Raw genomic sequence first — 19,734 nt, forward strand, 5'->3', positions numbered from 1 at the left:
CTCTTCTTCTTCTTCTTCTCTTTTCTTCTTCTTGTTAGAATTTGGGCTCTGGGAATGGAATGCCTGGGTTAAGAACTTGGTTTTGCTGCTTATTGGCTCTTCTTAGCTGACATTGTTAGTATTCTAGTTGTATCTGCTTCGATTCCTTATTACCATTATCTGTCTTTTTCTCTCCCCGCAGCACAAACTTCAGTAGGCTTTCTGGTTTTAAAGGGGAGATTGCAACTCTTAATCAACGTGAGCCTTTCTTTTCTCATATCCAAAAAGACCCCGGCATTCTGGGTATTCATATCCCCACATTCCCCAAAGGAATGACTGGAAAGAAGAGAGGAATCAGGCTGAAACTTTCCTTTGAGGGACTTTTCATAAAATCTCACCTGCACTGGGCATTTTCCCTCCCTTGTTCTGTTTCTTCTGTGCAGATTCTGATTCTCCCTTTAACTGTTTTCTTATAAACCCTGGCATAGGAGTCTTCATCTTAGACTGTTTCTGGGGAACACAAGTGAACACACTGTGTCGCATTAAACTAGTTATGGAACTTTTCCCATTTCTTCCACTGCAACAGGGATGCACAAAATTACTCACAAAATTGCTTTGGGAGTTAAGACAGTTACATAAATGTTTGCTACTATATCAGGTGGATCACTCAGTGATAAGTCAATTAGTTCTGAAGCATTTTACAATGCTGGTGAGATGTGTGTGTGTGTGTGTGTGTGTGTGTGTGTGTGTTTTAGAGTAATCTATATATATGTTCTGACTTGCCATAATCTCATCATTTATATATTGTAAGTGCTTCTCAGTTTCATTAAACAGTTATATTACATTTTTTCTTTATTTTATGTTATTGAATGACTTTCATGGAGGAAGGTATGTTATTGTATTTTGTCGTGTTTGCTTTTGACAAGATATCTAATCAGCTTCAATAGGAATTGATTTTACTACAATGTTATACTCATTGCATATAAAGACATACATTTATGGAAAAAAAAGAGCAAAATCAATTGCTTTATATTTTACATCATCTAAAAATGGTCTAAAAATGGTATACATCTAGAAGATCAATGCATAAAAAGTACAAAGAATCCCAGTATATTTTTGAAAGTACAATATGACTCTTCTTTTATTTTTTTTTTAATCAAAAAGCCCTAATTCAAATTTTGTGAAATGTTGCATGAGGCTCTCACCACACGATTCCTGTTAAAGTCAATGATCCCCGCTGACTATAATGGGAATCCCACAGTTACAACCCCAGGAAGGCCTTTGCACATTTAGTTATGTCTATAAAACTGCTTAGGCAATTTGGGTATTATTTTGTTTCAATAAGGAAAAAAAAATAATTTGGTGTTTTCAAAAGCCTTTAGTTGGCACCAAAAAGCACAATCTAAAGCAGTTTAATAAAACTTAAAAAAAAAAAAAAGAATGCTTCACATAATTGGATGTTGTGACTAAGTTTTGGCACCACTTAATTTCACCTCATGTAATAAAATGAAGAAGTATAGTTTTATGACATGAATATTTAAATGAGAATACAACATCTAACATGAAGGCCTGGTTAGGTGACTCCTGATCACAGTACTGGAAATTTTATTGTTTTTACTACTTGTCTTCTGTCCTTTTCAAATAAGAGTGACCCTCAAACAATGACCATTTCTTAAGCAAAGTTAGAGGAGAGAAAGAAAAATCTAAACTGTGTTACGTATCCGATGATTTTCAGTCTTATTCATTTTATCTTGCTTATTTCTCTCCAATTTCACTTTTTCTTTTTTCTTTTTTTTCTTACAAGCATACACATACACACACATACACACACACACACATTGAGCATGGAGATGCATAAATATCTTTCTGTTTCTAGAGAGAAGTAATCTATCATGATAGGTAAGAGCACTTTCTGTTGAGACAGACTGCTCACATGGAAACCCACTCTCATCACTTAGTATCACAATTAATTTCAATAATAGCCAAACCTCACAAATTCCTCTAATTTGTAAAATGAGGATAATAATAGGATGCATATTATAGCATTACTATGAAGAATATATGTGTTAATGTGTGGAAAGCACTTAGAACAGTGTCTTACATATTGTATGATCTCTAAAGGTAAGCTAATAGTATAGATTAGCTATATCCATATTTCAACTAACTATTCTATATTATGCACATTTTGCCTAAGGGGAATGGGAAGGAGATGAAAATATGTACATTTTTCATAAATACAAGACATTGTGCTTGGCATTATATTCTGTGTTCTGAAATATGCTGCAAAGTTGTATGTATTAATATCTCTATTTTGACATATGAGGAAGCAAGTTCACAATGGTTCAGTAACATGTAGAAAGTCACAAACCTACTGATTGGTGGAGTTGTGAATCAGACTTAGATTTTCTGATAATATATCAATTCATTTCAAAATGATATTTATATGGTGGATATATGCTAGATACTATCAATGAACAAAACTGACAAGATACCTTCTCCGATGCTTCTCATGTTCTAGTAAGGAGACAGAAATAAACATGTTAATAGACACAATATAATTTTAACAATGATAATTCTCTTAAGAAAGCAAAATAAGTAATTTAAGAAATTATAACAAGAAAGGAGGCTTAGGGTAGATAGAGGTTATCAGTAAAAAGCGCTCAACAGAGTTAACACATGAACTGAGAAAAGAAAAATGAGCAGGCATCTCTAGCCAATCTAAGTCAGGGGTTGGGGTGGGGAGCTTTCAAAGAAGAGAAAACTAGAAGAGTGAAGGCCTTGGTGAAAGAAAGTAAGGAATTCATGATGTCAGTTTGAGCAATTGAGTGAATTCTAGTAAGGATTAATGGGAAGGAAAAGAAACTCAGTGGAAGTCAACTACAATAATTTGATATTGGACAGGTGTACAAATACAAGTGTAGAGCTTAGACATAAAATCATCTTATGTGTATGATGTTAATTTTATTGACTACACGAAATGAAAGGACGTGAAAAAGAAATGTAGAAAAGAGGGCACAAGCAGAAGCGTTGGGGTACTCCAAATTTTAAGATCAGGCTGAATAATTTTTCAGTAGAAGAAACAGAGAAGGGACAGAAGAAGACGCATTGTATTGTCATAAAAACAAAAGGAAACAAGTTTTTCCAAGAGTCATTGAAAGATCACCTGTATGAGAAGCTATTAAATGGTCAAGCACGATGAGAACAGAGGAGAGTTTGCCACCTGGATTTCAGTGATGAATGTGGAGCAGTGTGGTAAGAGGTTGGATTGCTCAGGATTAAGGGGAGACATGGAGGTGAGGGATTAGAGGAAGTTGGTTGGGACTACTCTTTCAGTGAGTAGTCTGGAACAGGAGCAGAGACCTGATTTAGGAGTAGCTAAAGAGAAATCATCCGGTAAATGTAAGAACACATTGGGAAAAAAAGAGATTATATTGTTAACTGTTGAAAATGACCATGCAGAGAATTAATTTGATAATGTAGTTGAGAGGCAGTAATTGTTGGATCGAAATTATTGTTCTTTAAGTTCTTTTTTTGAGAGAGAAAGAGAGAGAGGGTGCACGTGAGTGGGGATGGGCAGAGGGGGAGAGAGAGAGAATCCCAAGCAGACTCCATGCTGTCAGTACAGAGCCTGACCCAGGGTTCAAACTCACAAACTGTGAGATCATGACCTGAGCCAAAATCAGGAGCCAGATGCTCAACCAACAACCACCCATGTGCTCCTGGATCAAAATTTTTAAGTGACTAGAATATATTGAATCTGGAACACATAGAGGAGTTAGCCTTAGACAAGTTCAGAAATGCATTATTCATTTTAAGAGGAGGAAAGGAGAGGATGTAATTTTGGTTGCATTTGGTTTGGTAACTTTGAATATGGAGGGTTATGGAACTCCCACTTGACCGTATCCCTATTCTTCCTCAAGTGTGAGCTGAAACCTTCAGCTTTCCTTCTTGAGTTAGAAGTTGAAAGATGAAAGAGAAGGTACAGAATAGTTGTATTGGAAATTAAGAGTGTAAACATACCAATTAAGGTGAAGGAAGATTCCTGCTAAACATTGAGTGTGTAGCTAAATCAAAGAATTCACATAACCAGAATCACATGAAACAGAGATAAGGATTTGCTAATAATTTCAAGTAGTTGTTCATTTAAAACGCTCAGAAGAATTAGAGAGAGATCTGGGATGTTGAAAACAGCTCCCTAGATCCTGTCTTCTCATATTAGACACGTACTATCTAGCTCAGAATAATAAATGAAATCTCCGATTATGTCTGCAGATCGCCTCACACTACAGGCAGAATTTTAGTTTATGAAACATACTTAGATTATGAAATATATTTTATATTGCAGGAAATTGCATAGCTTACATGACTTTATCCAATGAGCCATGTCTTAGAAATTTCAAACATTTTTAGTAAAAGATACCCTCTAGGCAGGGATCATCCTATAATTATGGTCTTCCTTCTAATAAATATCATTAGTGTATTTACCCAAAACTGCAGTTGACAAGGACACTAGCCTAGATCCATGCTCTCTTTTCTTTTGTTGCTCAAAGGAGTTTCCCTCCCTTCCCAAGGAAGCAAAACAATCACAGGCCAGCTCTTAACTCCTTGCTCCTCAGTACTAGTTTGCAATTTGTACAGGTACAGATTTTAAGTGAGAGAAGTCATCGTGGCTTTTGTTGTTATTTGGTTTTATAAAAGTAGTATGGTTAATGAATTGGGAGTCTTGAAAAGATTTAAAATGTATTGGATTGAGGAAACCTAGAATACAAGTGTATAGGAGGTAGTCACCTACTGGTGTGGTTCTTAAAGTTAAAACTTGAGAGATGGTATAAGTTACGGGTGACAGTGAATTGAAGACAAGTATGGGAGTAGATATGTGGAGGGAGAATAAAGGAAAATACTATGGGAGGTAGATAAACAAAGAACACTGAGAAGATGCATTGAAGGAATATATCCTTCAGTTAAAACTTGACATATCCGCTATCTTAGGGAAATTTAAATAGAATGTGAAATGTTTTGTGAGTTAAGTGTCTGGAAACTGTTGCAATCTGTGTTATTATTCTAAAAGCATAGAGCTTTTAGGGCTGAGCCATGTTTTCTTTAATGAAATCTACCTTTCAATGTTTATTCATAAGGTCCTAATTAATTGTCAAGTGCAATTCATCAAAACAAATTGGGATACATTTGCAGAACATTGTGTAGAATTTGACCTTCACCAAATTTTACCTTGCTAAATCTTCCTCATACTTCTTTGAAAATGCCCTTCTAAGTCAAATATATTTCTCAATTGTCTTGTATGTCATGGGGAAATACAACCAGAGAACTGAATAACAGGTTTACATTCTATATTTAATAATCAGTCAGCCCTTTTCCACTCAACTGTCAACTCACGTAGTCCTAAAAATATTAAGAAAAGAATTAACAGTGGAGATAACAATGTTTGCTCCTTGCCTGGTAGAACTAGAAGGTTTCCTTCCTTTTAATCAAGTAAAGAAAGAATTAGATTAGGATTAGTGCATGGTATATACGTGCATTTCACACTTATGACTCTACACCATCAGAAACAGAACAGAAAAAAGTGCAGGACTATATGAGATAACTGGCAAGATCTTTAAGTAGGAAGAAAAGATTCAGCAGGGGCACTGAGTTAATAATAAAAATGTATTCATTTAACTGAATGACAAATACCTATTGCTCTTAAGAACAGCTCAAATAAATATAGGACTGCAGAACTAAATCTGACAAGTAAAACATTCTAGTTCAAATATTATAAGCAAGTTGGTATCACTTCCAAATTAAAGTGTTTGATCATAAACTAGGTCTTTTCAGAGTTTATCAGGAATTTTCTTTTTGCCCAAAGTGTTGAGTTTACTCGGGAATTATAAATGTATACCAATTTGCTTCAGCTTCTAAAGAATACTCACTATTAAGTTCTAACTAGAGGTAAGGTATCCTATGAAAAACAATTAACAGAGAGTCTACATTTGCAGATAACTTGAAATCTTGTGGGATGGTAGTCAGGTAAATTGTCAGTTACAGTGAAATTTATTGATCATACTACAGTCTTTATTGCAAGATAAAACAACCGTGATGGAATCTCAGAGCACAAATCAACAATTCTAGGGTGTTAAGAAACTATCTCCTTTAGTAAATGTATATAAAAATCAAATCTGTTAGCAAAATTCCTGAGGCCAAAAGTTGGAGGGAGTTCAATTTCAGGTTGAGACAATGATATGAGTTGATTTTCGGAGAAGAGGCTAGTGTGTAAGAAAGCATTTGGTGTGCTAACTTTGGAGAGGTGGGTTGGGTCCAGACTTTCAAAGATTCTGAAACATAGAGCCATTAAATACTGATTTTTAACTAGAATTATGAAACCACGAATATGTAAGATGACCCCTGGAAATTGAAGACTATGGCGGCTAGAGAAATTGACGTTTCTTTTTTTTCTCTGGATAGTATATAAACCATTTCCACAAAAATAAAGACAATACAGCTTGCAAAATCTAAATTGAATATTCCAAAATGTTTTTCCCTAATGCAACAATAGGAATTATAGCAAAACTAAGGAACTAAGAAAGAAAAACAAAGCAAAACAAAATTCCAGCATTTCTGTAGGCAACGTATATCGAGGGAAGAAAAAACTGACTAGCGATTGCAACAAGGTAAAAAGTATTAAGTGTGTGAAGTAAAGCAAGAGACAGAATTGTTCAAATGCAAAAATAATCTTTCTTCATAGAAAATTGTACGTTATACTTTTTCAACATCCGATATAGATTACTCTTAAATGAAATCATTTCAGCCTTTGATTAAAATATCAGAAAGAGAAATATTACAATCTTTAAGTTCAGAAATTGTAGAGGAAAATGAACCAGAAAATTGATCATCATTTTGACACCAAAAGAAATCGAATTCTAAGGAAATCTTAATTCATTAAAGGACTCAGAATCTGAAAGTATTGATAAGCGTTCAGAAGAAAATGAATATCTGTGAATCAGTTCCAGTGCTAGGTTAGCAGTAACGGGAAGAATTCAACAGGGCAAGATTTATGACCAGAGTGAGGAAGATCATCGACAGGAGGACAATGGAAATATAATTGTGTGGGATGGTGTAATAATAAAAATGTAATAAAAAGGTCAAAAGCTTATAGACTAATAAAACATCTTGAAAGGTGAACAATTCACATTATATTAGCCAGATAAGAAAAAAAATATGAATATGCCAGAGCCACCTTTTCTGAAGTGTAGGAAAATGTTCTTTGCCAACCCATTCAAAGTTGGTGTGTGTTATGTATGCTAGGACATTATCCAGCAAACCTATTTGATCTCTTACAGAAATGAAAGCAACATTGTTTACAAATGGAAGTTGATAAAAACATAAGAAAGTGGTGGTCTACTGTAATATTAAAGTCTCTTTAATTCTGAAGCATTATGTCAATCACAACAATAGTTAGCAAATATTTTACTACTAGCAGCAAAGAATTTTAAATAGAGGGAAAATTTAAATTAAGACTCATTATGGGGTGCCTGGATGGCTCAGCCAGTTAAGTGTCCAACTCTTGATCTCGGCTTAGGTCATGATCTCAGGGTCCGGAGCTCCAGCCCAGCATGGGGTAGAGCCTGAGCCTACTTGGGATTCTATCTCCCCTCCTCCACTCATGCTCTCTCTTTCTCTCAAAATTAGTAAACTTAAAATAAAAATTAAAAATAGCAATTGTAAGTATAAAAACATTCATATTTACCTAAAGAATTTTAGATGTTTAAGATCACTACTAATGGTAGCATAGAAAGACTTTGCACAGTGATGCAAACAGAACGGCCTATCGAACCTCCACACTATTACACACACACGTATATGTACACAAATTACATATGCCTCTCATACTTTATTTTTTATTTGATGTTTATATTTTATGCATTTAAACTGATAGGATATGCCAGTAATTGATAACATGAATTATAAAATCCTAACAATCAATAATACAAAAGATAGATAATACAAATGAAAAACAGACAAAAGTTGTGAACAGTTAGCTAACAGAAAAAAAAAACACCAGTTGCCAAAATGGATTTGAAAAAAGGCTAAATCGGGGCGCCTGGGTGGCTCAGTCCCTTAAGCTTCTGACTTTGGCTGGGGTCATGATCTCGCAGTTGGTGGGTTTGAGTCTCGCATCGGGATCTATGCTGACAGCTGGGAGCCTGGAGCCTGCTTCGGATTCCATGTCTCCCTCTCTCTCTGACCCTCCCCTGCTCGCTCTCCGTCTCTCAATAATAAACATTAAAAAAATTTTTTTAAACAGGCTAAACCTCATTAGTAATAAAAGACATGCACATCAAAGTCTTTTTCTTTTTTTTTTTTTTAATTTTATACACCTTCTATTAGAGGCAATTAGAAATTGACAATGCGAAACGTCAGAAAAGATATGGATCAGTAGGGTTAATTACCCATCTTGGAGGGGTGGGAAGAGAGTATAGAATGTTCAGGAAATGAACTAGCACTATGTTTTTTTTTAATTTTTTTTTTTAATGTTTACTTATTTTTGAGAGAGGGAGAAAGAGAGCGCAAGCAGGGGAGGGGAAGAATGAGAGGGAAACATAGAATCCGAAGCAGGCTCCAGGCTGTGAGCTGTCAGCACAGAGCACTTAGCTGGGCTGGAGCTCATGAACCATGAGATCATGACCTGAGTGGAAGTCAGACGCTGAACCCACTGAGCCACTCAGGCGCCCCGCTAGCACTATGTTTTTAAGTTGAGAAGTCACATTTCCTACTACTCAACAGTTATAATTCTTGGTAAAACCAAGATAGATTTTGCCATATCTGAATCAAAAATCAAGGAAGGGAAGTTCATACATTTTTCTGTTATGTGTGGGTCACCTGGGTGGCTCAGTCAGTTAAGTGTTGGACTCTTGATCTCCGCTCAGGTCCCGATCTCACATTTCATGAGCTTGAGCCCCACATCAGGCTTTGTGCAGACAATGGGGAGCCTGCTTGGGATTCTCAGGCTCCCTCTCTCTCTACCCCTGTCCCCCTCGTGTTCTCTTTCTCTCTCAAAATATATAAACTTAAAAATTTTTAATTATGCGTGTGGAAAATAGGACAGTATATTTTCAGAGTAAATATTAGTATTACCATCTTTCCAGTGGCAGACATTCCTTTCCCTAATATTATTTGGCAACAACATCCCATATTAAATCAAATGTGTTGGATTGGCAAATAAACTTTGTCTATTCAGTAAGTTCCTCTTTCCAATGATGTCCTCAGATGAAAATTATAGACAGCCTTGTTGTTTATAAAATGTGATCATACTGTATACAACATTATGGAGTGTAAGCAAATACCATTACTTCTTCAATAATGATACAATTTTAATGAATCATTAAAAAATAAATTAGTTGCAAGCTATTGATATAAAAGTTACCAAGAAACTCAGGTAAGATGAAAAAGCAGAAGGAAACATAGGAAAAATACCCTGACTAATGAGGGAGAATGTGACATTTGCTTACAAGATGCTTGAAGACTTGAGACAGCCTTGGAGTAGTTCACAAAAGCCTTAGCTTGGGGAACATATAGTGGGAAACCTAACACAATTTTTACAGATCTGTTCTTAGGAAAAAATGAGCTGAGTTACAAAACCATTCACCTGAGTATTTTGGAGTTCAGGTTCAAGCTTCTGTCTATAGGATCCAGCTCATTAAGTGTTCTGATTATTTTAAGCACACACAGTAAGTGTACAATAACATAAGTGTTAGCTGAATGAATATAAGTAAGTACAAATTAAGTGTGTCAGTGGCTGGGGTTAGACTACATATGTATTTCTTCTTCTTATTTTTCTTGAAACCACAGTTCATGTAATTTTAGTTTTAATTCTTTATATATTCAATGTCATCATTGCTCTCCACTTTCTTTCCTGTTCATAATTCGTATGATTAGTTTTGATCTCTGGCCTCATTACCAAACATTCTGGTACATTTAATCACATTAGCTGCTTATTTAGCCTGTAAACTTTACCTAGGAGATTTTAAAGATAGCATAAATTGAAATTCATAGTTCTCTTTGTGGTAATTTGAGTTTGCTGCAAATTCAGGGGTTATGTGTTATTTAATTTAGTTTACGTAATTATGTATAACATCATTTTGCTCTGAGAAGTCTCTTTTAGTCCATTTAAGTAAATCATAGGTTTTAATTATTTCTCCGCATAACAAGTACCTTTAACTTTTAGTCTGTTAAAAACTAGCAGTAAATTGAAAGTTATTTTAGCTTAGCTGTCATTCTAAAAATTAATGGAAGAAGCCATAAAAATACGGGCTGGATTGCATGGTCAAACTTTAAAGTAAGTACACCAAAATTAGTTAAAAGTAGTATGTTGTGTGTTTTCAGATTGATCTTAGATTATTGCCAATTGTTTATTAGCATTTTCTTATTTATTTAATAACTCCCACTCTACATTTTTTTATTATATGTGCTAATTGTTGGGAGGTATTTGCTTGTGCCCATCTCTTCTAAAATTCTCTAGCAAATATCCCTTTGATGCATTCTTAAACTTTTAGTTTAAAAAATAATTTACTGGGATGCCCGGGTGACTCATTCGGTTAAGTATCTGACTTCGGCTTAAGTCATGATCTTCCGGTTTTTGACTCTGAGTCCTCCATCAGGCTCTCTGCTGTCAGCACAGAGTCCCCACCAGATCCTCTGTCCCCCTTTCTATTCCTCTCCTGCTCATGTTCTCTCTCTTCCTAAAATTAAATGAAAACAACGCCAGCAAAAATAAAATAAAAGATAATTAACCAAAACCAGATTAACTATCTTAGGGAGGAAATAATGAAATTATTAAGGATGTTTTCAATTACCAATGGACAATAAACCAAATCATATAATAATATCTGAAAGTCATTTGATAAAATTAATTCTCACCTCTCTTTGAAAATATTTATTCCCTAGCCACTAGTTAACCAATACTTTTATTATGACTCAGTCTATACAGTATATTTATTTTATTGTTATGATGAAAAATTATAAAGGAAGGAACAAAGTGTCTGTTAACACAACATGATTGGAAATTGTAACAGATTTTAGATTCATGCTACAGAGATTACTTTCATTTTCCAATGGATCACTGAAGCTATGTTTTCTTTCTATGTGTCTGTTTTTCTTCTGTTCATAATTTTACTATCTAGTGCCATGTTTAGTAATCTTTTACTCCAGAATGCCTAATCTACATGCTGGTTGTTATTGTTTTGATTTCAGATATTACAGTTTTCATTACCAGAAATTCCTTTTGGTTCTCTTCTATATTTTGCATTTCTCTTATCACTGTTCATGTCTTCCTATAAAGAATTGTTCATAGTAATAATAACAGTTTTAATTTTTGTGTCTTCTAATTCCATTAACTATATAATGTCTAAGTCTAGTTCTATTTTTTTTTTAATATTTTATTTTTTGAAAGTCATCTCTAAACCCACCATGGGGCTCAAATTTACAACCCCGAGATCAAGAGTCACATGCTCTACTGACTGAACCAGCCAGGTGCACCTAGGTCCGGTTTTATTGACTTATTTTTATTCTTATTACAGACCACATTTTCCTGCTTCTTTGCACACTTATGACCTTTTTACTTGATGATAGGCATTGTGTATTTGACACTGTAAGTATTTTGATTTTGATATCTTTCTTTAAAGAGTATCTGTCTTTTACCTGATAAGCAATAAAATTAGCTTCCGGTTAAGTTTGCTAGATTTAAGTCTTGTCTTAAAAAGCATTACTGGGGAAGTTCTAGAGTAGTTTTTACTCTAGATAGTTGAGCTCCTATATTAGTATTTGACACTTATTTTGTCTCTAATGAATACCCTGATGCACACTCTAGCTCATGGTAACTTGCAAAATTATCAACTATTTGTGAATTCTTGGGCTCGGTTAGCTCACGGCTCCCCACTTATGTTTTTCTCAGTCTTAGTAATTTTTATTTATATGTACACACATCATTATACTCTACAAAGATTCAAAGGCAGCCTTAAGCAAATTTCTAGAGTTATTATTATTATTTCATTGATTGACATTGATTGATTGATTGATTGCATAGTTCCTTCCTGTCTGGGTTTCTGGCTTGCAACTTTTGTATTTCTCAGACTTTTAGTCTATCAAGTCTGAAATCAGTTTCGTCTCTTGCACCCAATGCAACTGCTGTGCTGTGCTTGGGATTTTCAGCTCTGTTCAGAAATCCATAATGTGCCTCCAGGCAGAGGAACGGAATAGCACAGAGATTATAACATTTGTTTCACTCTCTCTTGGGCCATAGTCCTATACTCTGTTGTGCAATGACAACCATTATTTCATATCTTTTGTGTAGTTTTCTCACTGTTGAAAAAAATAAAGTAATTCTGCAATAGTTCAAAGCTTGGCAATCTTTTAATTTTTTTTTAATATTTATTTACTTTTGAGAGACAAAGAGAGGCAGAGCATAAACAGGGGAGGGGGAGAGAGAGACACACACAGAATCTGATGCAGGCTCCGAGCTGTTTGTTAGCACAGAGCCCTATGCGGAGCTTGAACTCATGAACTGCAAGACCTTGACCCGAGCTGAAGTTGGACGCTCAACCGACTGAGCCACCCAGGCGCCCCATAAAACTTGGTAATCTTTTTAGAAAGCGATTATGAATAACTAGATTTTTTTACTAAAACATATACATAAAAAGGAAGATGACTAGTTTGTCAAATATATAATTTTAGCTATTTATTTAAAGAAAATGTCTTTGGATATTTAGATTATGTAATATTGAGTTGAAAACATATATTCAATCTAATATCTCCCATGAATATTTGACAGCTTTGCCAAGAGTTGAGATTAGTAATTAACTTTTGCCTCTTACTGGAGAAAACATCATTATAAAGGTTAAGAGTCTTCAATAGTGTTCTATAGAGAAAATAGATTATGTGGATCATTTTTATAGCCTTGATATGGTTTTCAAACTAGAACAAGATAGGGGCACATGGGTGGCTCAGTGGGTAAGTGTCCACCTTCGGCTCAGGTTATTATCTCATGGTCCGTGGGTTCGAACCCCACATCAGGCTCTGTACTGACAGCTTAGAGTCAGGAGCCTACTTCAGGTTCCATGTCTTCCTATCTCTCTGCCCCTCCCCCACTCGCACTCTGTGTGTCTCTCTCTCTCTCAAAAATAAATAGACTTTAAAAAATTTAAAAAAAAAGACTAGAGCAAGATATAAGAAGGAAAGAGTAACCCTATATGTGGGATTTTTAAATTCAACTTATTTATGGTATATCTTCAGGAAAACAGTAGCATAAAATATGTACAGAGTCACCACAAAAAAAAAAAACAATCAGAATCTAGCTTATTGAAATATGTTAGTAGATATTTAAGAAAGACAAAACACATTGATTCAGCCATTTTCATGTTCCAGACTTCCTGACAGGACAAAGCTAGAAGAAAGGAATCTTGTAACACACTAAGAACAATTTTCTGACCAAGCAAGAGAAAGCCTACTACCTGTTCAAAATAAACCGTAGAATTAGTCCTATTGTAAATTTAGAAAAAAAAAGATTTCTACAAATGAATGTGCTTTATTTTATTATAAGAAGTAATATATGCTATTATATTTTATATAATCTATACATATATTTAATAATATATAATTATATTTTAAATATATATTTATATATTTAATAATATGCAGTTATATTTTAAATATATATTTATATATTTAATAATATATAGTTATATCTTAAATATGTCTTTATATATTTAATTATATATAATATATAATCTTTTATATTTTTTTTATTTATTTAATTTTTTTTTTAACATTTATTCATTTTTGAGAGAGAGAGAGAGAGAGAGAGAACAAGCAGGGGAGGGGCAGAGAAAGAGGAAGACACAGAATCCAAAGCAGTCTCCAGGCTCCGAGCTGTCAGCACAGAGCCCGACGCGGGGCTTGAACTCACGAACTGTGAGATCATGACCTGAGCTGAAGTCGGATGTTTAACCCACAGAGCCAGTCAGGCACCCCTCTCACATTTCTTTAGATTATAAATCCAACACAGGTTTTACTAGGCTAACATCAAGGTGTTGGCAGGGCTGTTCCTTCTGTAGGCTTAACCGGCTGAGCCACCCAGGCACCCCATATATAATATATTTTATAATTAAAATATGTTTTATAAGAAACAACATGTTTAATTAATTTTTCAATGAGTGAGAATTTTTAATCCTCGTAATAGCTACCTTAAAGAACAATGAAGCAATTGTATATTTAAGATTTATCCAAAGTATAGACTGGTGATTCTGGAACTCAAAGGAAATAACTGGAATGTGCTCTACTGAAGCAACACATTTATTTTTTTAGATATCGCAGGCTCGTATCATGAAATTTTTACTTTAATTTTCCTATTTTGACACCATAGGGAAAAAAGATTGAAGGTAAAAGGGAGATGAGGAGAAGTTTTATTCAAATTTTTCATGAAAGTTGGTCCTGATCTATGTCTGTAGGGCTTCGATATGATCCTACTAGCAACAGTGACTGCAAGTCATGATACAATACACTCAGTCAAAATTTGTTGCTGTCAATCATGACTGGAAACTAATGAAACACCATTACTTTCTGGGCTCCCAGAAATCAAATTCTTTGTAGAAAACTTCCACTCCATTGACCTCATATTCCTTAAAATCTTCGATTAGAGGGTATGTATATGCAGTATTACTATGATATTTTACTGTAGAATTTGTTCTCTTAACACGAACTGAGGTCTTAGCACAAACCTGTGGGAGAATTCAACCAGATATATGTGGAAAAGGCTGAATAACTCAGTGATTTCTATAAAATCCATATTGATTTTCATGTAGCTCACTTAGAAAGAAGCGTAACGGCGGTTATTGAAGCTCATGATGAGTATTAATTATAATTGAAAAATTCCTGGATATAAAATGAGTTTAGAAATGGAACAGAGTAACTATAAGTTTAGTCAACATCCCTACTCTTGGAGAAATATGTTTTTCCAGTAAGGAAACCCAATCCTTGGAATCCCTGTGATGTCACCTTCTGTGATCCACATCAGCCAAAGATGTGTGTCTCAGATTCTGCAAATCAGAGCTCTTCATTCGCTTTGCTACAAACATACATTCAGGGGAAGACTTTTTACTTAGACAATATAAGAAATTTCTCTTTTCCTTTGCTGAAGGTATTCTGACATGGATTTCTACTGTAATTCTACTTTATATATGTATATGTATTTAATTACTATTAAAATTGTATAAATGATAATTGCTAACTTGATAACATGGATAACATATCATTTGTATATTTCACTAATAGCTGAAAACTCTCTTTTGAAAAGGTAAAATAATTGATAATTTGAATAAATTCTATGTTAAAGAAACTTCTTAAAACTAATCTTAGAATTTTTGATATGCTACTGTGTGATAGAACTCAAAGAACAGCTGTAGTTTGCTAATTATCTGAACATATTTGAAAACATAAGTATTTCATTAACCAACTAAAATCTCTCAGGACATTGTTCATTAACAGAGATTGGCAAAACTGGGCAAAGTTTATTTTCATTTTTTTAATTTAATTTAATTTTTATTTATTTATTTTTAAAGATTTTATTTTTTATTTATTGTAATGTTTATTTTTTAGAGAGAGAGAGAGAGAGAAACAGAGTGTGAGTGGAGGAGGGGGCAGAGAGAGGGGGAGACACAGAATCTGAAGCAAGCCCCAGGCTCTGAGCTGTCCGTGCAGAGCCCAGGTTGGGGCTGGAACCCATGAACTACCAGAATATGACCTGAGCTTGACTGAGACGCTTAATGAACTGAGCCACCCAAGCGCCAAGGTTATTTTTGTAAGTAAAGTTTTATTAGAACATAGTTACAGATTTTTTTTTTTTTTTTTTTAGTGCACTATTTTCTGTGGCTGTTTTTGTGCTCTAACACAGTTGCTATGGAAACTGTATGCCTCATATAACAGAATATATTAACCATTTGACCATTTACCGAAAAAGTAAATTAATGATCCCTATTTATATGAACAGTTTGGGTCATCATATTTATATGAAGTTTTTAAAAATACTTCAAATCACTAAATGAATCATTTAATCTGAATAAGACTATTAGCATATGTGACCTTTGAGAAGGCTAGAGAGGAACTTGAAAACTAGCATTCACTGAATATGGGTTATTTGTACATACTCTAGTATTTAGTTAATTTTTATGAATCTGGGCCACATTCTTTTTTTTTTTAATTTTTCTTTTACATTTATTTATTTTTGAGAAACAGAGTGAGACAAAGCGTGAGCGGGGGAGGGGCAGAGAGAGAGGGAGACACAGAATGTGAAGCAGCCTCCAGGCTCTGAGCAAGCGGTCAGCAAAAAGCCTGATGCGGGGCTTGAACCCAGGAACTGTGAGATCATGACCTGAATCAAAGTTGGACGCTCAACTGACTGAGCCACCCAGGTGCCCCCACATTCTTTTTTTTAATAAAGTTTTTTTAGTTTTTTTTTTCAGTAGGACTGAAAAGTGCTGCATTATTTGCATAAAATCTTATAATAAATGAATCCAAATGGGGGGTTCATTTCTTTTCAGAAACCATTTAAAGCTTGCATATTCCATTAAAATGAGGTAGATTAGATAGTTACTTCTGTCACTTGTCTTTTTTCAGAGACATATATAGATTCTAAGCACAATGGGCTTTAATAACCAAATTCCTCGATGTATATTCAGGCAAACTATAGACAGAATGGTGATATTCAGCCTCGGGTAGATCTCACTCACTATTTTAATTAAATGCTCATGTCTATAAACCACATTCCATTTGACTAAGAAGGGAAGACATTAACAAAATATGTTAAGACCGAACATGTCCATTCCAAGCTCTGACTTGTCATGTTGATGAAGTACATTTCTCTGCCACTGAGTTTTACACATAAGTGGGTTTATAAAACATTTTATTTAAATGCTTTTGAGATCATTTCCTTCAGGGGCTCAGAATAAAGTATTTATTTAGAAGTAAGCAGTGATTTTAATGTAGTTACTATTTGGGGTTAGCTTGCCTTTTAAGTTCTGCCTACACCATTTATTTGAAAACATTTACCAGTGCCCTTCCTTTAGGCGTTAAACTTTGTAATTTTTTTTTTTCCCTTGACCTGTCTTGCAATTCAGGGAAATTATTCTGAAATAATTATCCCAACAGAACTTAGTGATCAGTACATCAGCAGACTTGTATGTCTTGGGAGCAAAATCAGCAAATTAAAAGGGCATTTTATGAAGAACAGGTCATTTAGGCTAGTTCAACTCCTGAACCTGCAAGAAAAACCATAACAGAGAGTTATTTTCTTAATGTCTTTGAGTATACTAGAACAAAATCTTCTCAAGTGTTTTACACAAAGAACTCTGTTCATAAGAAATTAGGTCAAACTATTAAACTTACCTCTGTTTGATGTAAAATAAAACTGCTTATTGCAGATCTAACAAAACACTTGGTGTCCTATTAGATTGCCTTCAAAGAATGTCCCAGATAACCTTACACTAATTTAAAGCACAAGCTAACTTCAATCTGTCTTGTAGACGCTAGGTCTCAGGCACATTAGAATACACTTGAAAATGCAATCTTGCAAAAACAAAATAATTTCTTGCTGATTATAGATTTCTTTTCAACTGGTCACCTCTGCTTTAATTTCTCTGTATTTCACATAGAACAGCGAACGTTAGGAAAATTAAAGGTAAATAAAAGAACTAGGTTAACTAGTGTTAAAATGATGAGGCTTTGAAATATGGATAGCTCTGTATAAAGAATCATTTCCTCTTTGTGTGAGGTAAACAACTCCTTCCTATCTCCCTTCTCATTCTTCCCTTCACTTGACAGTGTATTATAACTACTTCGTGTAGAAACTACACTTTCCCCTTTCATTTCCTAAACTGATAGAAGAGGGTAACTTTAATCTCTATTTTATACCAAAAATCTTGTGACTACTATAAGTAATTGTTTAATTATCAGAGTAAAATTTGTGGTTTTAGTTGCACCTTCAAGCAAGATGATTTGAGAATATATGTATGTTGATTCAGTGTACTGTGCTCCACATTTCTTTGTCTATAATAAGACAGGTAAAGATGCATTAAAGCAAACTAGAACACTTCTGTGCTTTCCAGAGCAAGGCAGCAACAGACTCTTACATATTATTGTAGAATTACCTATAAATTGGCTTGCTTCTATTAAGATATCTGACAACCTAACAGTGCCAGGTAAGTTTTGCTGTATGAGAAAAGACCCCACATGTATTGGCTATTTTCATTTGTGAATGATCTGCCTAGTTTTTCTCTTCTTGGTCAAGTTTAGTTAATTTCAGCTGGGCTCACTCATGGGCTTTTTTACAGTTGGCGGGTTAGCTGGAGATTGATATGTGCAGGATGGCCTAATTCACGTTTTGAATTTGCCGGATTTGGGCTGGGATAATAGAGGCTATGGCTGTCCTCATCCTGTATGCTAGCCTGGACTTATTCACATGGCAGGTGGATTCAAAGAGCGGTAAGAGGGTACTCCTCAAAGTCCTCAAACTAAACATTTTTGTTTGTGTCTAAGTGGCTACTTTCCTACCAATCGAAGTAAATGACAAGGCCTTACCACATTCAAGGGCTGGAAAAGTCTCCGCATTTTGATAAAAGGCACTATAAATCTCATTGCAAGATTAATAATACATAAAACCTAATAATTTGTGGCCACTTGCATATTCTATTAAAATAGAACGCTATATTTGAAATATTTTTTCTATGTGAAAATCAAAACCAATGATTAGGAGTTAAAAAGGAATTAAAACTGTAATTCAAATTATGATTTAGATTACAAATATCACAACGTGAAATGTTAAATAGACAAAATTTTGTTCAGTCCATTTTGACTAATTATTGGGAATTAGAGCTGCAATAATCAAATAGTCATTGCTGTTAATTAGAGTTTGATATTTCTGTTTCTTTAATTGTGCTTTTTCATTTCCATAAATACAAAGAATTGATGTAAGTGGACTTAAATATCTAATAGATAAAAATAAACTTAAATGGGGGCGCCTGGGTGGCGCAGTCGGTTGGGCGTCTGACTTCAGCCAGGTCACGATCTCGCGGTCCGTGAGTTCGAGCCCCGCGTCGGGCTCTGGGCTGATGGCTCAGAGCCTGGAGCCTGTTTCCGATTCTGTGTCTCCCTCTCTCTCTCTGCCCCTCCCCCGTTCATGCTCTGTCTCTCTCTGTCCCAAAAATAAATAAACGTTGAAAAAAAAAATTAAAAAAAAATAAATAAACTTAAATGGAAGAAACAGAATTCTTGATATTTTCTCACAACTCATCCCCAAAGAAACCTCTTCCTTCCCCACCCCACCCCCCCTCTCAGTAATTCCCACACCTTTGCTTCTTAGATATCCAAAGTAAACCCTCAGAACCACCCTTCAACCCATGTTTTTTTTTCTTGACATCCAGACCCTCAGCATGTCTTATTGTCTATATTGCCAAAACATATGGAGTTCAAACGCTTCTCTTCATCTTCTCAAATAATATCTTAGTGAAAACTGTCATCTCTTACCTAATATATTGAAGACCATTCTAAAAAAATCTTCTTACATCTATTCTAACCTTTTTAATATATCACCTATTTAAGCCTCATTAAACATAATAAAGCAAATCATGTTTTTGTTTTGTTTACTTTTTAAATTTTTTAAATGTTTATTCAAATATTTATCTCAAATTTTTGAGAGAGAGACAGAGCACACGTTGGGGA

Source organism: Leopardus geoffroyi, chromosome B1, assembly GCF_018350155.1.
Source record: "Leopardus geoffroyi isolate Oge1 chromosome B1, O.geoffroyi_Oge1_pat1.0, whole genome shotgun sequence".
Taxonomy (NCBI): Eukaryota; Metazoa; Chordata; class Mammalia; order Carnivora; family Felidae; genus Leopardus; species Leopardus geoffroyi.